This window comes from Ixodes scapularis, unplaced genomic scaffold (assembly GCF_016920785.2).
Source record: "Ixodes scapularis isolate PalLabHiFi unplaced genomic scaffold, ASM1692078v2 PGA_scaffold9__187_contigs__length_104089568, whole genome shotgun sequence".
Classification (NCBI taxonomy): Eukaryota; Metazoa; Arthropoda; class Arachnida; order Ixodida; family Ixodidae; genus Ixodes; species Ixodes scapularis.
Genome location: NW_024609884.1, coordinates 48727717 through 48748571, shown reverse-complemented (window position 1 = coordinate 48748571; position 20855 = coordinate 48727717).

Below are 20855 nucleotides of genomic sequence, written 5' to 3'. Positions count from 1 at the left end.
GTGCTAAATGGAATATGCCCGCGCGACCCTTGTGGACCCTTCCCGTATTATAGTTTGATCACTGACCTCAATTCTAGATTAAGAGGTGAGGTCAATCTCTTACCCTTGTTTTCCGAGGCAGTGTTGACGAACACTCGTCGAAAAGGGACTCTCGTCGATTCTATCTTCTTGTTTTGTGTGATATAGAGCTGAAATAAACGCCGTATGGATTACCTTCGTAACACGGTATGTACACTTTGTTATTGGTATGCCATTTTTATTCTGACAGACTGCACGTCACTGTCGAGCTATAACAGTTCGTGGGAGGTATACGTACAACGCCGGTCCAACCTTTCTTTGCCGAGTGTCGCGTCAGTATCGAGTTGCAATCGTAAAAGAACAGTCCCGAAGCGTTTACAAACAGCGCGAACACAAGACTTCCATCAAGCGCGCGCGTCCGCTCCGAGTGTAAACAGGTATTTACGTGGCTCTTGCTGACACTCGTAGTTCAAACGTATCTTTTTTTAACGTCGGCTCGCTCCTGCATCTCCGAAGCAGCGAAAAACGCCATCTACGTCGCTTTGCAAACGACTGACACGGGCCGGCCCTTCTGCCAACAATGACGGGGTGGTTGACTTCTAGAGTCTTCACCGGAAGACTCGCTGCACTTCCCAACAGGCATACCGGCGTATGGGACTAGTCCCATGCTGTCGCTGTAGCGCAACATATCTCATTGAATTTCGCTCAGCTGCGATGCGGCGATGAGAGGCGCCGATTCAGGAAATACGTCGGTGACATCAGCGCAGTAAAACCTACCGGCGCACCCCAACTCGTTGCCGCTAACACTCCCATTCTCCTACTGCCGAGAGAACTTCCGGTTCCGGAAACGGCCTACGTCACGGCTTGTTTTGCGGTCAGTTGGAGAGAATGAAAAAGTCGATATTTCAATAATTTTTTGTGTAGAAGTTAATAAACCGAGACAAAAACGGATGCCTGTTCGGCATTCAGTGAACATTGACGGTTTAATGTAAAAGTTATCTGGAAAAAGTAAAAAGGTCATTTCATGGTCCCTTTAACTAGCAACTCGCCCAACTGTCTACCCTACTATACTCTGTTTCATACTTAGCGTGCAACACTGTCAAAGCTACTGGCGCGAGCGCGTGGCTTCATCTATGGTTTTGCTTGCGCGAGAACGCGTGCAAATGATCAAAGAGATCAAGCCCCACGCTCGCGCCAGTAGCTTTGACAGCGTTGCACACTAAGTATGAAACAGAGTATACACCAGTCTAATTTTGAGGTGCTCCTGTGCATTCCTATGCAAAGCCCCTCTCTATCCTGGGAAAAGTGGCGCCATTCATTGTTGTGCAATGCTCGAAACACGTGCCCAGCGCCCCTTCTGGGAAGAACATGTCGTCTGAAATCTAGCTCTGTGCTGCGCTGTGCTACATAACTGTGCCGTCATGATCTTCCCAAGGGCTGCACGTTGCACGTGCCTCGTGCATCGACTCACCTTGCGCTACTTTTGAAACATGAAGGGGCTTTATTCCTATGGGAAAACGCGCGTGCATTTTGTCTCTTCGCCGGAAAATAACATAGATAACAATTGTTATTGGAGTCGTACTGTATAGTATGTACCTTTATTAACATTGTAAAAGTGTAATTGCTTTGGTTACAGCATTTTCATTTAACAATGAACGATGTTAAACTTCGCTATATTTCACGCCCAAACCTGTGTTCCCTACCAGGGCCCGCTTGCTCGAAGCGCTAACCGCGGCTCTGGAGCATCTCTCATACTCTGGAGCATCGAGCTTTTCACACACGAACGCCTAAGTGACACGAGGCAATTTATCGCAACGATTGGCTTTGCGTGTATTCTGGATTTGGTGTTGACCGCTGCGAAAGCTACGATACCCTTTTGACCCACAGTACCACGTGAATGGGGCACCACCATCGGCTCCTGAAATAATGAAGCAGACCAAACCAACCATGGTAGCCAAAGACATGGCGCAAGTGATTTGGTATCGCGTGGGACTTTCCCGAAGGACTTATGGGGGAAAGGTGGCATCGAAGGACAAAAAACAACAAAATGTGGTGGTCCGCAAGGAACTGAGTCCCTTCAAAGTTGGCCTTGTCATAGGTAAAGAGTTTAATCTCTTCAATCATATGACTGTATCCCATGAGCTGTCATTAGATTAGTATTTCCTGCTGTCTTTGCAGAAAAAGTGCAACATTGGGGATTCCAGAATTAAGGTGCCGATTCAGCAAGTCATCACTACCGTGTCGACAGTCCTGTCACGAAAGATTCAGGACTCCCGAAAAGCTCTGAGGCGCCTGGGTTTTCAGGATTTTTAATCTTCATCAGCCCAAGTACTTCTGCTCTTCAAGCACTCTCAACTGCAAAATAAAAGTAAGAAAGACTGACACCTTGCTTTGTTTTTGTGCATCTATATAACAATGGTACTGTTTGCAAGTGGTACCACTAGCAAGTGGTACCACTAGCAAGTGGTACCAATAGCAAGTGGTACCACTAGCAAGTGGCTACACAAGTGGTACCGCTTGCAAGTGGTACCACTTGCAAAAATGTCCACTTGAGTTTCTGACGTTGGACGGGATTTTGAGGGTGTCCGCGTTGAGTGGTGCCGCGTTTATTCCCAGCCTTTTTAGGATCGCTCTACCTGCATTTGTGCGAGCGAGCCTGAGCTCTTGCATTATCCGATGGGCCTCAGTTAGCTCCTCTATCGTGTTATATGTATACGCCGAGTTCCAGTAGCATGTTGGTGGAGGTGTTGATGGGTAAACCTAGGGCTGCCTTGTAGGCCTGCCTGATGAGTCCTTCAATTTTGAGTTTCTCGGCGTTCTACGTATAACGAGATAGGAGAGGGCATAGGTCATTTTACTGATTGCAAAGGCCCGCACCAATCGGCATAGATCGTTTTCCTTAACGACTTTTCTCCTGTTCGCTATGCGTCGGATCAGTCTAATGGTCTGGTGGACCGAGACGTTTAGCTTCTCGATGATTTCGATGTTTTTTTTTGGTTTTCTTGGATGATCATTTAAGGATCCGGATGGAGTCGACCAGTTTAATTACTCTGCCTTGCGCGCGTGCGATTATGTTGGCTGACGGAAGGCTGGATTTTTGTCCCCTTGGAGTGTCTCTTTTAATTAAGAGCTCCGATTTGGGATGAGAACATTCTAGTCCTGCCGTTTTGACGTAGGCTTCTATGGTATCTACTGCTTTTTGTAGGGTCTCTTCTGTCTCCCCATCATTTCCTGTTGTGATCCAGAGGGTGATATCGTCTGCATAGAAAGTGTGTCTGAGACTTGGGATGGCCTCGAGTTGCTTCGGTAATTCTACGAGTGCCAGATTAAATAGGAACGGCGAGGGTACCGAGTCCTGCGGGGTCCCCCGACACCCCATGCCAAAGGGATCCGAGATCGTCCACCGATCGATATTTCTGCCGTTCTCTCGTCCAGAAACTGTAATATAGTACCTTTAAGGGGCGCCACCACGCAGGGAAAAGTCGGAAAAGACGACGAGGAACGATCACGTGACGCGGGACATGGGTGTGACCCGATTAGGCGTCGGAATGACGCATCCCATGATGGAACGTCAACAATAAACCACGAATATCACATGGTCTCAGAAGTGTAAGCGATAAAGGATCCACTAAAGCGCCGTGAATACCCAGCGCGACCATGCAGAATCCTCCAGGAGCATCGGGAATACCGAGCGCGACCAGGCAGAATGCGTCAGGATCGGGAGTACGCAAGTATGCTGACACGCCTACTGCCGCCACCCCGACCGTGGGACCTGAGCGGCGACCTGGATCAGGCATAGAAGATGAGGTACGAGGAATTGACGTTGTACTGTACGGCTACAAGCCTCAAGCCTCAAGACCCAGCAGTACAATCGGCTACGTTGCTGGTGATTATTAGTGAGGACCCACGTCGCGTCTATCATACATTCACGTCCGCAAATGAGGCGGACCGACACGACCTGGATACTCTGATAGAAAAGTTTCACGCACACTAGAAGTCGACAGCGAACCAAACGTACCGGGAGTTCGTTTGTGGAATGCGAAATCAGAAACCAGGAGAGAAGTTCGACGACTGGGTGACGGAGCTTCGCACGCTTTCTGCGGACTGCGATTTCGGGTCAATGCACGACAGGATATTGCGCAGTCGAATCATCCTTGAAACACTAAACAAGAAATTACAGCAAAAATCATCAACGAAGATCCAACGTTGGAAAAGGTGATCAAACAATGAAGAACGGCAGAAAAAGGAGCTGAACAGTTTTGAGACATACAAGCTGCCAAGGCTGCAACAGCGACGCCAGCAGTGTGCGCGCTTTCAGGAGGAAAACAGTCTTCTCAGTGCGGGTACACCACTCACACAATTGGAACATGCCCAGCGAAAACAGCCACATGCAAGGTATGTGGACGCAAGGGACATTTCGCGCGAATGTGCCGTACGACAAAGAAACAAGGTTTCCGATAGTCTAAACAGAAAACTGCTCACCAGAATGTCAGGCAGCTACATGAACAGGACAGTGACGATGATGACACCTTCGTGATTAGTGCTGTAGCACACTCAACGAAAGCCTGGGAAGCGGAAGTGTCCATTGAAGGTCGGCCTGTAAACTACCGAGTTGACACAGGGGCAGACTGTTGTGTAATATCTGAGAGACTGCTTCAAACTCTAACCAAACGCCCAGCTCGAGAATGCAGTGTACGCCTTAGTCCTTTCTTCGGGCATGTGCAGACTGCAAATGGCAAAATCATTTTGCACGTGCAACAGAAGGCGTGTGTGTCGGACGTCGACTTGTACGTTGTAAAGCAGGACGTGCCTACGACTCTGAGTGGAGTGGTATCGAAAAAACTACAAAACCTTCGACGAGTGGCCTCCCTCCAACCAAAGAAAACTGATCTTGAAAAGAAGTATGAAGATATCTTTGAGGGATTGCGAACAATCAAGGGCATGAAATACAGCATGAAGCTAAAGCCAGACGCTGAAGGTGTAGTGCAGCAGCCAAGAAATGTGCCTACAGCGATTAGGGATGACATAAAAGAAGAGCTGCATCGAATGCTTGAAGAGAAAATCACCACACCAGTGTCGGAACCTACTGAATCCTATCGTAGTGGTAAGAAAAAGCAACGGCAAGGTGCGTGTTTGCATGGATCCCCGGACACTGAAAAGGTTCTACTACGGCAGAATTTCTGCATGCCAACCTTAGAAGACATCGAAACACGCGTGCGTAAGGCAAGATATCTCTCAGCTCTATATGCCTCAACAGGCTTTTGGCGAATTCAGCTGAATATGAAGAGAACCTACCTGTGCACCTTGGCAACACCTTTTGGACGCTACAGTTTTCTCAGGATGCCCTTCGGCATCTTAGCTGCACCTGAGATTTTCCAGAAGGCGATGCTTCATGTCCTCGAGGGACTTGAGGGCGTTGAGGTAATGATAGGCGACATTTTGCTACTGGGAGAAACTGTACAACAGCATGATGAGAGACTGCAGGCAGTTCTACAGCGTTGCAGGGACATCAGCCTGCCGTTGAACAAGGCAAAGTGCAAGTTTCCGCAGACCGAAATAAGATACCTGGGTCACGTCTTCTCAGATAAGGGCCTACAGGTGGACCCAGAGCGAGTGAGTGACATCCTCAACACCACAAAGGTCACAAAACACCAAAGACTTAAAAAGTTTCCTTGGAATCATGACCTATGTGAACAGGTTCATTCCGCATATGGCGGAACTCGGTGCTCCACTGCGAGAACTCCTGAAGAAGGACATGTCGTGGAGCTGCGACGAGCACCATGACATCAGTTTCCAGGAACTTCGGGAAGCGCTGATAAAGGCCCCAGTGTTGCGATCTTATGAAAAGCTGGAGCCTCTTACCCTCTTAGTTAATGCCAGCTTTCATGGACTAGGAGCGGTCCTACTACAAGGAGGTCAATTTGTGGCCTACTCCTCACGGTCTCTAACAGAGACACGAGTGTGCTATGCGCAAATTGAAAGGGAACTCCTTGCCATCGTCCACGGATGCACACGTTTCCACGATCACATCTTCGGACGACCCGTCCAAGTTGAAAGTGACCACAAGCCATTAGAAACAATCTTCCAGAAGACACTGAACCAGTGCCCGCTTTGACTACAAAGGATGCGGCTAGCCTTGCAGAAGTATGACATCCAAGTGAAGTACGAACCTGGCAACTAATTCTACGTAGCTGACACCCTATCGCTATATCCATCAAGTGGAAGCTACCACGAAGACTGCGAGGTGAACACACTGGAAGTCCTCCCAGTCATAGACAAGAAGCTGGAAGAGTTTCGTGGGGCAATCGCGGAAGATGAAGACATGAAGAGACTGCTACAGTATGCAGAGACTGAGTTGCCAAATGACAAGATGCAGGTTCGTGAGAGTTTGCGATCCTACTGGCCCTGTCGGGACGAGGTCTATGCTGAGAAATGAATTTGCTACGTCCCAACCGGCTAATAGTCGCAAGAGAAACTTCGACCAGAGATGCTCCACCTTCTGCACGCATCACATGGGGGTATCGAGAAGACCAAACACAGAGCCCGAGAAGTGCTGTATTGGCCAGGACTAGACCGCGACATTGAGGAAACGGTACAACATTGCAAAGTCTGCAAGCAGCAGCAGCACCAACAACTTCGCGAGCCTCTACGGAGTCATCCAGTCCCAACGGGACCCTTGCAGAGCATAGCCATGGATATATTTCAACATCAAGGGAAGCACTACTTGATTGTAGTGGACTATTATTCCTTTTTCTACGATGTCCACCTCATGAACAAGACGAAGGCACAAAGTGTACTCAGCTGCTGTGCAGGTACCTTTTCCCTACATGGACTGCCACTGCAAATCATCATGGACAACGGTCCTCCGTTCAACAGTTCCGTCTCTGCCAGCTCTTGTGAGCAGCACAGTATATCTCTTGTGACGTCAAGCCGTTACTACCCAAGGTCAAATGAGATGGCAAAGAGGAGAGTACAGGAAGCAATTAAGTTGATGAACAAGCATCGTTTTGTGACTCAAGAGTACTATGACGCACTGCTGGAGTGGTGCAACACGCCAAGGGACGGAATTCTAAAATCTCTGGTGCATTGCCTCATGAACCGCCACACGCGAGCGCAAGTTCCCCTACATCCAAACTTCTTGCAGAAGAGCTCATCGGATCAAGGAACAGTAACAAAAAAACTACTCGACTGCAAAAAAAAAAAAAAAAAGCAGAGTACTACAACAGGGGAACCGTACCACTGCCTGACCTCAAGCCAGGAGAACCTGTGTACGTCAGAAATGATTCAAGTCGCCAGTGGACACCCGCTATCGTCCTCACAAGGAAACAACCTCGCTCGTACATTGTTCAGGACGAGGAGGGACTATTACATCAGAGGAATAAGGTTGTGCCAATGTACATATACCTTGGTTGTGCTACGACAAAGTACCAGAAGAGCAAAACCTCCTGCGCGGTACACCCACCCGAACTATACGACTTAAAAGAAAGAAGAGGAAAACGGGAGATGTAATATAGTCCCTTTGGAGGGCGCCACCAAACAGGGGAAAGTCGCAAAAGACGACGAGGAGCGATCACATGACGCGGGAGGCTGGTGTGGCCCGAGTAGGCGTCGGCATCGCGCATCCCAAGGAACGTCAACAATAAACCACGAATATTACAGAAACGATCTTACGTAGCTGAAGTTTCGGGATCCTGGATTCAGCCTCGATAGGTCAGTGAGTATGGCCTCATGTGACACGCTGTCAAAGGCCTTGTTTAAGTCAATCCTAGGATGGCCCTCATGTTCATGATTTTGGGTATCACTTCTTCGCTAAGTTGAAGCATGACGTCCCGCGTGGACAGGTGGGCTCTAAATCCCAGCATGGAGGGGGCGTAGGAGGTTGTTATCCTCCGCATATCTTTGGACTCGGTTTAGAACCACATGCTCCATGAGCTTCCCTGTGCAAGATGTAAGGGAGATGGGTCTTAGATTTTTGGTTATTAGATTTTTGCCTAGTTTAGGTATACAGATGATTCTGGCGTGTTTCCATTCTTCCGGGATTTCACCGTCCTGCCAGTAGTTGATTAGGTTTCTCAATATCTTGTTTGTGACGCCGTTGGGTCCCGCGGCTGATGTTGTTTTGAGTTGGTTCATGGCTTGCCATACTTTCGCTCTGCTAAATTCCTGGTCTAATTCTGAGTTTGGCTCACCCTCGTATTCGGGAAGTGGGTCGGTGAATTGCGTGGTGTTCAGCTATCTATCCCTGGGTTCTTTAAATAAGCCTCCTGTGTTGCCTTCATGTTGGTGTACTGTTTGAGCGAGTCTATTGGGTTGAGCCGTTTTGGTCTGTGTAGGGTCGAGTAGGTGTCGTGGCAGAAGCCACGTATTTTCCTTACCCAGAGGCCCGTTCACGCTGTCGCATACCTGTCCCCACTGCTGTCTTTCGAGCTCGAACGGGTACACTTCTATTTTCCTTTCTAGCTGTGTTACCCTCTTTCTGAGGGTGCGATTGTGTTTTTTGCTTTCTCCACCCTATAGATGTGAGCTCAGGTGGGCTTCCCACATGTGTTTCAATGTAGGTTCGGTCGTGTGTTGCGAGGTTATCACCTCTGTTTCTTCTATGGTGGCTTTTACGTCTTCCTTCCTTCAGGGCGCGGGGCCACTCGTTCAGGTTGTCGATTTCCTTTAGAGCGGTTTTGTCCCTAATTTTACATAAGTCCCAATCCGTTAGTCTCGTTTTTAACGGGGGAGGTACGGGGCCGTCTGGAAGGTCGTTTCTACTATATACCGTATTTACTCGAGTAATAGCCGCACTATTTATGAAGAAGGACCTTGCGTCTATTTTCCCGCAAAGCACATATACAGCCAATCACCCCGTTGCGCATAAATAACAGCGAATAACTAGATCGAGAACACGAGACTCCATACAAATGCAATCTTTACAGATGGTATCTTCGCGCGAAGACGTTATCTCTGTCCTGTAAACCGCTTAAATCATGCTGTCGATCGCGGTGATTGGCAGTCGGTGTGCTCCCCAGAAAAGCGAACCCTCAAGTTTTCTTCTTAAACAGTGCGGCTATTACTCCAGTAAATACGGTAGTGGTCACTTCCCAACGTGAGGCCCGTATTTGTCTATGTGGCTGAGTTACCGTTTTTTGTCAGGGCAAGATCGAGGGCCATGTCCGTGCTGACGCTATTGCCGATCCTAGTGGGCACTTTGACGTCGTTAAGGATCGTCATACCCTCGTCTTGTATGGATTGCCATAGCGCCGTTCCTCTGATATGTGCTCTTCGGTAGCCCCAGGCCGGGTGGTGCGCGTTGAAATCGCTTACCACTGCGAGTTGGGATTTCCCTGCAAGTTTTACGGCCTTACGGATAATGTCGGAGGTTGCTTTTGTTCTGTCCTTGGGTGAACTGTAGACGTTAAGAATGTAGACTTTTCCGCCTCCCTTCTTACGCGGCGGGTTTTCCACTTGGGTGTGTTGGACCTTTCTGTCCTCGATTTCGTGCTGTATCCGCGATGTTGCGTTGAAAAAAAGTCGCGGGGACCGAGATTAGTTTTTTCGGGTCTGTGTTCAGGGGAATGAAAGGCGCGTAACCCGTTATACTGATCGGGTGACTGGCTTCTTGTATAGCTATGACATCCGGTTTTTCGGATAGTTGCTGAATATGGAACTGCAGGCTGCCGCGTTTGTTTTTGTATCCCCTGCAGTTCCACTGCCAGATATTAATTTCCTGAGGTCGAGGGGCCATATTGAGTTGTTTGAGAAGGGTTAGGTGGTAGCAGCTGCACGAGCATTTGCACGTTCGCTTTTAGGGCCGCGAGGCGGTCGAGTGCCGCGACAGGTTCCGATAGGCGTCTGCTTGTTCTTTCACGGGAGTGCTGACGGTGAAGGTGTTGTTGCACGGGTTGATCCGCAACTTGTCGTTCGCGAAGGTGTCTTGAGGCGGGAGGTTGAGCTGCTCGCAGATCGCTTTGAGCAAAAGTCCCGGGGTAGCCGTGCGAAGTTTTCAGTTACTCAACCTGACTACAACCTTGCGGTCGTCTTCTGGTAGGCTTGGGAGGGGTGGTCTTCTACGTATGGTTGACGGTTTGTTATGATTGATGACAAGTGAGGACTTACCTGTCTGTTGGGCGGGCCCGGCGGTGGTCGATCCTACCTGCGGCGGCGTTAGGCATAGTCGTTCCTCTTTTTTCCTGATCCGGGTTTGGCGTGCTCCTTCATATTTTCCGCCTGATGATACTCCATCCCCCTTCGAAGAGGACTGCGGTGGTGATCGTTTCGACTTCCACGGCGTATTCCCCCTCGCAGAAGCTGTGGTAGCTCGCGGGCACGGCAAAAAGAAAATTTTCTCTGGCTGTTCAGGCAAAATTACGGCCTCCGACGCCGGGATGGGGTGGCTGCTTCGGAGTTTTCAGGCTCCACGGCGAGGCAAAATCGGGGGCCAGGGCGTGCCTCGCGCTAGGCGAGGTGGCGGGCTTGCCGCGTCGAGCGCCTGCTCGATGCTTATGTTAGGATTACGTTCTCGTTTTCCGGAGTTCGCGGAGCTAAGGAAGTCGACTGCTCTCCTCGGAGGTTGAAACGAGACTCTCTAGGAGCGGTTAAAAAAAACACTCGAAACGTAAAGAATAAAGTATGTGGGCTATGGAGCTGTCTTTTTATTATTTCCTACGTCAGGCGGCTTTCATGAGGCACCTGTTCTCTGGCTTCTCCCTATTTTCAAAACAATTTCGAGCGTGCGGGTCATGTTTTCAACGCAGAACAAGCATCTTCGCACATGTTCATGAGCGGAAAGAATAAATCAGTACTTTTTTATTGCAAATCTGGCTATATTACGTGGTCTTTAATTAATTTTGATCGTCTGCATGCACAAGGAGTTACTGATTCCGTGTTACTGCGTCGTTCTTGCCGTCTCACTTGGTTTTCCACATGTCCTTCATTCGTTTGGCACGTATATCCCCCATGCTGGAAAGCGCAAAACCCGTGTTCGTGCTGTGTCCGACAGTGCCCATAAATACATGTACGAAAGCGTGTCAGCACCGTTTTTGATGCCATGAACTTGAAGTAAAGACGCCGTAACTGACCAATTATTTCATCTACTGTTCCAATCTACCTAGTACGTGCGAGTTATTCGTGATATTTTCTCTTATAATCGAGCGCAGTGAGAAAATGCTCTCGCTTTTTCCAATAGAAATGCATTACCGGAAGTCAATTTTCGACTGGTTGCTGTCTGCTTCAATTTGCCACAGCACACTAGCGCCAGCTGAACCTCTAGCGTGCCGAGATTTCCTAAACCTTTCAAAAAAAAGAAAAAAAAAAAAAAAAAGGGGGGGGGGGGGGGGGGGGCTTCTGGCCGGTTCCATTTTCAGTGTTCGTGCGCATGGCGCGTGATTTGCTCGCTTTGCGAAGCGACGACCATGCACGTGCTGGGCCTGAGGAGATCGCACGCTGGGCTGATGACTTCGAAATATTTGAATGGTGTATAGACCAACGCGCTGTTTCCAAACGATCCCTCACGAGGCCTGGGCAAACGCGCCGTTTTCGTACGAGGTGTGGAGGGCACTGCGCGTGCGCACGAACCACATTCGCGTCAAGTGGAGATCCTGCGCATGCGCCCCGCCCATAGCAGCGCCACCGCAGCGTTGTGACGTCAGCGCCGCGTGTTGGTGCATAAACCTATTGCTAAATTACCCAAGCATTAAGGAAAATGCTGGGAATGTAAGTCTACACGCCGCACGCGCTCGTGTCCCCCCGTGTCAAAGATTCCAAGTAAATAACCAAAATAGGACGTTGACAAACGAGCGTACAAGAGGAAATTGGTTTTAGATTTTTTGCTTTCGAACAGTTACTACTATTACTACCGCAGACGCCAACACGTGCAGCGCGTGTAACTACACTCGCACCATGCACCTTGGCGCTTGGGAAGTTTAGCATGAGCGATCGAAAGCGTCGCTGTGGTCGGCCCACCACAATTGGCCGAATGCTGACTATGACGTCAGCAAAGGGTGTCTCATCGACAGAAATAAGAGGGATGTAAGAACTTCAATTTTGACGGTATCGGCAGCGTTGCTTTGAGAGCGCTATGATTTCAGGCTTCCACCATGCCTATTACAAACACCATCGAACTTGTTGAACACAAAGTAATGACGTCACGAAAGGTGACCAAACGAGGGCGCCATCGGAACATCTGGTCGCTAATAGACAATTACAAGCATGACGCCCCGACTGGTGCCCTATGCATGTGTGCAGGCACGTGCAGCGTGTGCTGGAGCATAGCAGTGCCTAGCTTGCAGTTGCACGAGCTTGCGCGCACGAGCAGAGACATGGTGGCGGTCAGTCGTCATGTTATTGGCGACGTGCGCCATCGAAAGCGTCGCTGTGATCGGCCTTCCACGATTGGCCGAATGCTGACTATGACGTCAGCAAAGGATCTCTCATCGACAGAAATAAGAAGAATGGAAGAACTTCACTTTTTGCGGTGTTGACAGCGCTGGTTTCAGAGCGTGATGATTTCAAGCTCCCACTATGCTCATTACAAACACCACCGAACTTGTTCCCGAGGTAATGACGTCACGAGAGGGAACCATAGAAGGGCGCCACCAAAACATCTCGCCGCTAATACCCGTGCCACACGGGCAACTTGAATGCCATTTACAACGAATGACATTTGAACGTTATAATTATAATGCAATTAAATGCAAAGGTGCAAGCGAGCTGGAAAAGAATCACGAAAATATTCCCTGGAGAGGGGGAACAAGAGGGAAAAAGGACAAACACAAACCTCCAAACACAGCTAGGTGACTGGTGACCGACAAATCTCCAAACACAGCTAGGTAACTGGTCGCTCACCAGTCACCTAGCTGTGTTTGGAGATTTGTGTTTGTCCTTTGCCCCTCTTGTCCCCCTTCTCCAGGGAATATTTTCGACATTTGAACGACCGGCCAATCAGCGCGCGACACTCCGAGCGTGCGGCGTTCCACGCGCGACGGATCGCGAGCCGATTAGTCGATCACACGAATGTCATTCGTTGTAAATGGCATTCGAGTTGCCCGTGTGGCACGGGTGTTAGAGTGTACTAGAAAGGACAAGGTGGGGGCCACCGGAGTGCTAAATCTGCACCTCCTCATCTAAAAAAAAAAACAACAAAAAAAGAAACGGCTAATTCAAGCCCTTCCTTTTTTTTTTGCAGCTTTGCATTTTATTTGCATCTTTGTATTTAATTGTATTATAATTCAAGCCACTTCGCTTGTAGTGCCCTCCCTGATGCTACAAGCGAAGTGGTTCCAATTAGGCGTTTTTTATGAGAAACGCGTTGCATTGTCTCCCGTGCGAAACGGCGCCGTGTTGTTTGCAGACCGGTGGCGTCGCTGCATTTCCATAGGAGCTAAGCCGTTTTCTTTCTTTACTTTTTCCTCAGGTAAGTTCGCTCTTCGCAAATTTCCCCCCCCCCCCCCCCCCCAAAAAAAAAAAAAAAGAAAAAAGAAAAAAAGAAATGCACGATCTGTGGGCAACGCTGCACAAGAACCTGGCGTCTCCTTGTTTCACCCTGTAATTGTCCGCATGCAAACTAATGGGGAAAGTGGCGGGCGTTGTTGTCTGTCGTACGTGTCCTCTCTTTTTCGTCCTTGTTTTTTGCGCACTTCATATTTTATCATGGGCGTTGTCCACCAACATGGCGAGACGCCGCTAAGGGGAAGTGAAAAGGCGTTTTGTGAAACCGCCATATGCTTTTACCTGGAGTTGCACACCACTAAGAGGAGGAAGGAAATTTCCTTGTAATAGCACAGACACAGGGACGTGATTGCCTCGATGGGGTTATGATAGCATAATGAGCCGTAACGAGCTGCACTGTACTTGACTGCATGGCGACGAAACCCTCCCTGCGGTTTCCGACGTCGTACAGAGATGGCGCCACAATTCCAGTATTTGCCAACGATAGAAACAACTCTATATTCAAGGTCGGAACTTGCGCATATACTTCTCTCAAGTCTCGTAAAATGTTACCCTTTATTTTATCTCAACGGATATTGTCATACAAAAGGTAAAATTGAAACAAACTTTTCTTTTGTTTTATTATCACGGTTAAATTTTGAATGTGTCATTTCGGTGTGTTTCGGTAAATTTTGGTTGTGCCATTGTGCTCATTTTGGTAAGTGCCATTTCGGTTAACGGCAATGAACTTGGCGAATACGGTTTACAATAGTTCAACACATTTAATCTACGATAAATGGTGGATATTTCTGTGATTAATCACCCCACAATCCACTTTTATTAGAAAGTTGCGCTCTGCATTTCGGTAAATTGATGAAGTGATCAATGCTGCTCGTTGGGCGAGTTAGTGCTAAAACTGTGAGAACATGGCAGCGCATTGTGTTGTCCTGTTCTCCCCTTTCGTCCGTGTCTAAAAACACTACCATATTCTCAAAGTAGCCAATTTCACATCGCATGTCAAGGTTTTGACAAAAAGGCGCCTGCCCGTAATGTTGGATTTTCCATGTCTCTCTCCTCGATATGCACGTTATTTGTCTATGTGTATTCTTGTATTGTACAATATTACATTCTATTATATTATATTCTATTATGTTATGTTATGTTATGTTATGTTATGTTATGTTATGCTATGTTATGTTATGTTATGTTATGTTGCGAAAAATGACGTTGACTCGAAGCTAGAGAATTAAGGCACTGCTAAAATATTTTGAAAATCAAATCTACCTGATTAATTTTTTTTTCAAATAATTTTTGGTCTCACGGTGTGTGCTTAATTAAAAGAGCGCTGACAACCCAAACCTACATATTTTTATTGTTGCAGGTGGCGTTTTGGATGACTTCAAACCGGAAGTGTCTTAACTTTCGTTCATTCTCATCGATCACGGCACTCACGGGCGCGCGCTTTTAGAGCGCAGCTCTCAGGCGCCCGTTCCCGGGTTTCGCGTCGTCGTCGTCGCCCCGCTAAATTTAGCGGCAAATTGAATTGGTGTTGAGGTTACGTGACGTCAATTTTGCCGCTAAATTTAACGGGGAAAACGACGTAACATGACTTTGTGTCACGTCACCCATGAACAAATTAAGTTTATCTGCTAGATTTAGCGGGAAAATCGACGTCACGTGACCTCAACACCAATCCAGTTTCTTCGCTAAATTTAGTGGGGAAAACGACGTTACATGACTTTGTGTCACGTCACCGATGAACAAATGTTTCTCCGCTAGATCTAGCGGAAAATATGACGTCATGTGACCTCAATAGTGATTCAGTTTCCTCGCTAAATTTAGCTGGGAAAACGACGTCACATGACTGTGTGTCACGTCGAACATGAACAAATTCAGTTTCTCCGCTGGATTTAGCGGAAAAACTGACGTCACGTGATCTCAACACCAATCTGGATTGTACGGAGGGGGAGGAGGGTCACACCCGCCCCTCCGTACCCTTCCCTGCTCCTCCTCAAGAGCTGCGCTCTAATTTCGCGTTATAGAGATTTCTAAATGTCTTTATTTTATTCTTTTCCCTCTGCGCTTACAATGTGTCCTTTCTTCACGTAGGGGGATCGGGGGCCGAGACTGTTAGCGTACTACAGCTCGTAACACGGTCTTTTTCATACGCTAAAATAACTTTTCTTCACGATGAAATACTTTGTTTTTATACATTACACACTCCTGAACGCATGGCACAATAAAAACGTATCGATGATGGGGTTGTCAGTGGCCCTTTAAAGGGGTACTCCGCCGATTTCTTCATGGTCCCCGATTTGCTTTAAATTTTGCTAAACTCGCCAAACAACATCGCCAAAATAGTATCCCAAATATTAGGTCAAAATAATTTTTTTTCACGAAGTTATTGAATTTACAATTTTGGTCCTCACCGTGTTTTTCAAACTGAAAGTCTCTACTGGCAACAATGAAAAAGTGACGTCACTGGAAGTGCAGGGGTTCACTCTTTGGACTGTAGAATTTGTTCCCAACTGATTTCAAGCACTTTCATGGTGTCAAATGAATGCCTTGGAAGCTCGCTCCAGTCCCCGCGCTCCAGCACCGAACAAATAATTGGCATGTTCTATTTTTTAGACTGCTCGCCCGACTGGCAAGCTGAACTTCCACTGACGTCACGGCCCTGAAAAGGGCGGGTATATTTGAATGTCTGTTTTTGCATCATTTTCATTTGCCGATTTCGCAATAACTATTATGAATTTCACGATATTAAATAGCATTCCAGAAAGGGTAAAGGCCTGGGAGTCAGAAAATATAGTTAGTTGAGGTAGCTCAAAAATCGGCGGAGTACCCCTTTAAAGACATTAGCCCGCCATTTTTTGCTGAACGTTAGCACAATAAATTTAGCTGATGACGCTACACTACAGCTACTGCTACGGTTACAGTTACGATTACGGTTACGGTTAGGATTACAGCTAGGTGATGAAAAACTAAATTTTGCTTCTGTATTAAAAATAATTTGTTGTTGTTTTATTTGTTATTTGCATAGTAATCTAACTTTTTGGAAACCGCTGAAACTCTTCTTGAGTTACTCTTTATTCAAAGATCTACAAAACAACAAGTAAGTATAAATAAAGAAGCTGTTCAAACGTATACCTGCCAAGCAGAAAAACAACCTCACAGTGACGGGACATTTCCACGTTAACCCACTGATGTAGTGCGCACGAGCGCCTGTTCTGAAAAGCATCGCCGTCACTATGTGATGCTTTGTGTAGGCAAAAGATTGGTCTTATAGAAGTCTTCATTTTTTCTTCTCGCATCCATCTTCGCAGAGTCTTCATGAAGCAAAGTCTTCGATGAAGGGTATAGTCATTTTGAGCGCTAATAATTGAGAAATATCTCGCTAGACGACAACGCTTTTGTTGCAACAGTCACGGACCCTCAAACTGTCGATGCGCGTCATCGTTATAATAAGCACTCTTTCAAGAGGGGACAGCAGTTTAGTCACGCTCCTCTAAGACCCAAGGCTGGGTTCTTTTGAAATGATGGCGGGTTTTTTTTTCTTCCTTCTTCAGGGCTTGCCCCAATGGCAAAGTATGACAACAGGTAACATTCGTTCGAGCATGCTAGTATCTGTTTTTAGTGTCTCGCGTTTTCCTCTACTTTCTCTGCCAGTCAATCTTAGATAAATGATATAAACAAACAAAAAAATTCAAAGGGCATCTGGGTTCGTAGTTACACGAGCTGCTCGGGCTTACATCTGCAACAGTAAATTTTGAAAGCAAAGATATAGAACAAATGAAAATTTGTTTGTGCGTTCGTCATCACCTTAAATGAGTAATTTACTTGGAATCTTTCCTGCAAACAAGGTGACCGCGCGCGGCTCTCCCAGCAAGCTCCTTGGACTTCGAGAATTTTGAACATGTCTTCGAGCTGTAAAAAACTGAACGGTCCCACATTTTTTTAATCGGTGTGTGACCATTCAATTCAATTTAATTATAAAATAAGGCAGCCATACTATCGCTATCGTATACCGCAGGACACGATAAGTCTGTGCACCTTGCCTGTCAAAGAAAAAAAAAAGAAACGAATTATGTGTTTTTAATTGAGGTACTACGATGATGCGATCGATAGCTGGATATACTAACATTTGCACTGTGTATTATGTAGCGAATCGTAACTACACAAACGATACGTAATTAAGAACGCACAGACAACCCATTTCCGAAACTTGCGCATGCACGTTTTTAATAAACAAACAGACAAAAATAAGCTCTTTGTCCGCTGACATGCCTAGAAAACACTGTTTTATTGTTAAATTATATTATTAATTGAAAGCAGTTTCTTTATATTATTTGTAGCTTATTATATTTAGTTCTTCTGAGAAGTCCTGTGCAGCGCCGCGAACGCACGACCACACGAGCGGACAACTCTGTGAAATGCTTTGCTTGTGCGAGCAATCAAACTTCTTTTTTTTTTTTTGTCTGGGTATTCAGGCAACGAAAGTGCTACAGTTCAGTTGCACCAGTGCCTGCTACAGCTCTGCAGAAATATATAGAAATTCAGTCACAAAACTGTTTCATGCACAACAAGAATTTTTAACCGTTACGCCGACAGGCGTCGAATTTTGGTACATTATGCAATGATGATCACACATCGTATACAATTTCTGGTATTCGTACGGGACCGTAAATAAATACAGTAATAAAAAAGTCCCAGAAACCATTTGAAGATTCAGCGAATAACCATGACTGGGGTTGTTGTGTATGTTTATACAGCCTAGAACACTGTCTGCCTCTGGTGTCTCAGCTTTAGATAAGAAATATAGCCAGTGCAGTAGAACCGCTAGCCTGGGGCCTTTAACGTGCAATACGCGGTAGTGATACACGACCGCACACAGGTACGATGCTCGTCCAGATCGAAACGGGCAGGAGTGTGGATTGAACCCACGGTTCCTGGGTTCTGTAGCTTGAGCTTTCGCTCCACGCGCTCCGAGCTGGTGTGCGATAGACCACCCGACTACCGATCCCCCCATAACCATGACGATCCCTGATTATAGGAAGGGTTTAGGAGAGCTTTCTTATTTCGTTGTTCGGTTGTACGGTATGTTCGTCCGCAGATTTTGATTATTTGTTGCCCATTCATTTCGATCTAAATGAGCATCGACTTGATCGTTGTGTAATCATACTGCCTGATGCACGTGAAACACTACAGTTTTATTCTATTGGCCAGATTTGCCACCCATGGTGGAGGCATCCAGTTTCATTTTAAGCTAGACTAACTTCTCGCTGTCTGAGTTAGTACATCAAAGACTTTTTTTCTCATAAACTTAAAATAAGAGGACATTACACTTTCGTATACTCACCTCCTTGGCTATGCGACAACAATTAGGGGTTAATAAAAACAACAAAGTCAACAACATTTACGTATACATTTGCCAGAAATAAACGATAGTGACTTTAATAATAAAATAAGATCCCGCCAGGATTTTGTTTTTATTAGGTGCACAACCGCGCACGTGCTTTCTTCACACGCGCTTTAGCTGAAAGCAAGCTTTCAATTCCGTTAGCAAGCTTTGAAAGTTGACGTTACAAATATAGAAAGGTTGTTGTAAACAGCGGCCACAAAGGGGCACTAAGTGTTTTTGAGGTCCTCGTTTTATTGTCCTAACTCAATCTACGAGCTCTAAGCATCGTAAAGAAGTCGAAATTACGCTCATGCTCAGCCGCTTTTCATATTAAGAAAAAGTGATCAAAGTTCCCGACACTTACCGTTGGCGAAGAGCGACAGATGACTTAAGTGACCATTAAGAGCTGAGGATGATTTCATATATGTATACGGAGGCGGAGTTCAGCTGTGCGAGTGGGAATGTAATCGAGTGGATCGTCACGCGATATGACGTAGGAGAGCGCTTCTGTAGGAAGAAAACAAACTGGAGTCCTTTTGGGCAGGGCTGGCAAATTGTCTTTCCTTCCAAAGTATCAGGAGAGAAGCGGGTATCCTCCAATGCGTATTCGGACCTCTGGCAGGTATGGCATGCTTCATAAAGTAAAGACATCAACTGCCTTACTCTTGAACAACACAACGCTCAAAACATCTCCATAATCGTTTGAGAAGTGTGCGTGTGGCATCTGTTTATGAACGGAATGCCTCACTCCCAAATTGTGCGCACGGTTTCGAAACCGAAAGCACCCGTAAATATATTCTGATTTTTTTTTTTCGTCTGGGTCAATCAATTTGTTTAAATTTGTTTTATACTTTTGTAGTCTTTGTGCACAATGCTAAATATTTCCGGACAATTCTGGAGAGCTGGCGGTTCAGTCTCAAGCATTTGTGCGACGTCCGTCCCGATGGTCTAGATCTCGCCGTAGACCTCGACGTAGATCTCCAGGTAGATTGAAGCGAGGGTGTCCGGACAGGTCTTGAATGTGACTGTCAATATAAAGAAAACATCACCGCCTTCCGCCATAGACTATGAACTTGCACAGACGTTACACTCAAACAACCACGTTCGTCTAGATGCAGAAACCACAATTCCTCGGCTATGCTTCCGTGTCACCTGCACCGATACGTCGTTTCACCTGACATTAAATAACTGCGTTTCACTGGGAGTCGCCGCATTGGATTTCTCCCATTGAATCCTGTTGCAGTGTGAACACATTCATCTGGATCAGAGGGCGACGACAATAGCTTGGTGTTTCTATGCCCTATGAAATTCCGAGTTGGTGATGAAGCGGTAAGCCAGGTCACACTACTTTTACCTCATACAAAAGACAGTCTGCAAACTGATTTGAACGTAAGTCACCACGAGATCTGGGCTTCGAATGCAGCATGGCAACGATTTCAATTAGAAACTTGGCACGCCGCATTCGAATCGCAGATATTGCGGTGAATGATTTTCGGCAGGCTGTATTATGTATAGACCCTTTTCAAGGCAAACGCCACTAGGCGGCGTACCAGCCTTTGACGTCCCAGAGAACTTCCGGTTCATAAAAAGAATGAACAAAGCCTGTCTTTACACCGCTGCTTAAAGTGTCCATGAAACGTTTAACCACCGATTCTCCAGGTGAACGCCAAAATAACAAAGTGCGAGATCTGTTAAAATTATTAGAATATTCTTGTAAGCCAACTTGCCTCCTCCAAGACGTTAAATTGCCCAGCCGAGGGCCCTCGTTAAACATCCTACTTTTTTGTCCGTGTAGAATTTATGCATGCTTTCTAGCACAGGTGACATAAGCAAGCTCGACAGGCTTGCAAAGACGTAGCGACCGGAAGTTGCCTGGGACGCAGAAGGCAGTTCATGCTTGTAAATTGTAAAAGTGTCCTTGCATAGACAAATCTACAACTCAAGAGTTGTCTCGGCAAAGTGTCGAATCCCCGGTTCTAATGTCTGCAAAAAGAGAAAACCAGCCTATACACTTTGACGTCAC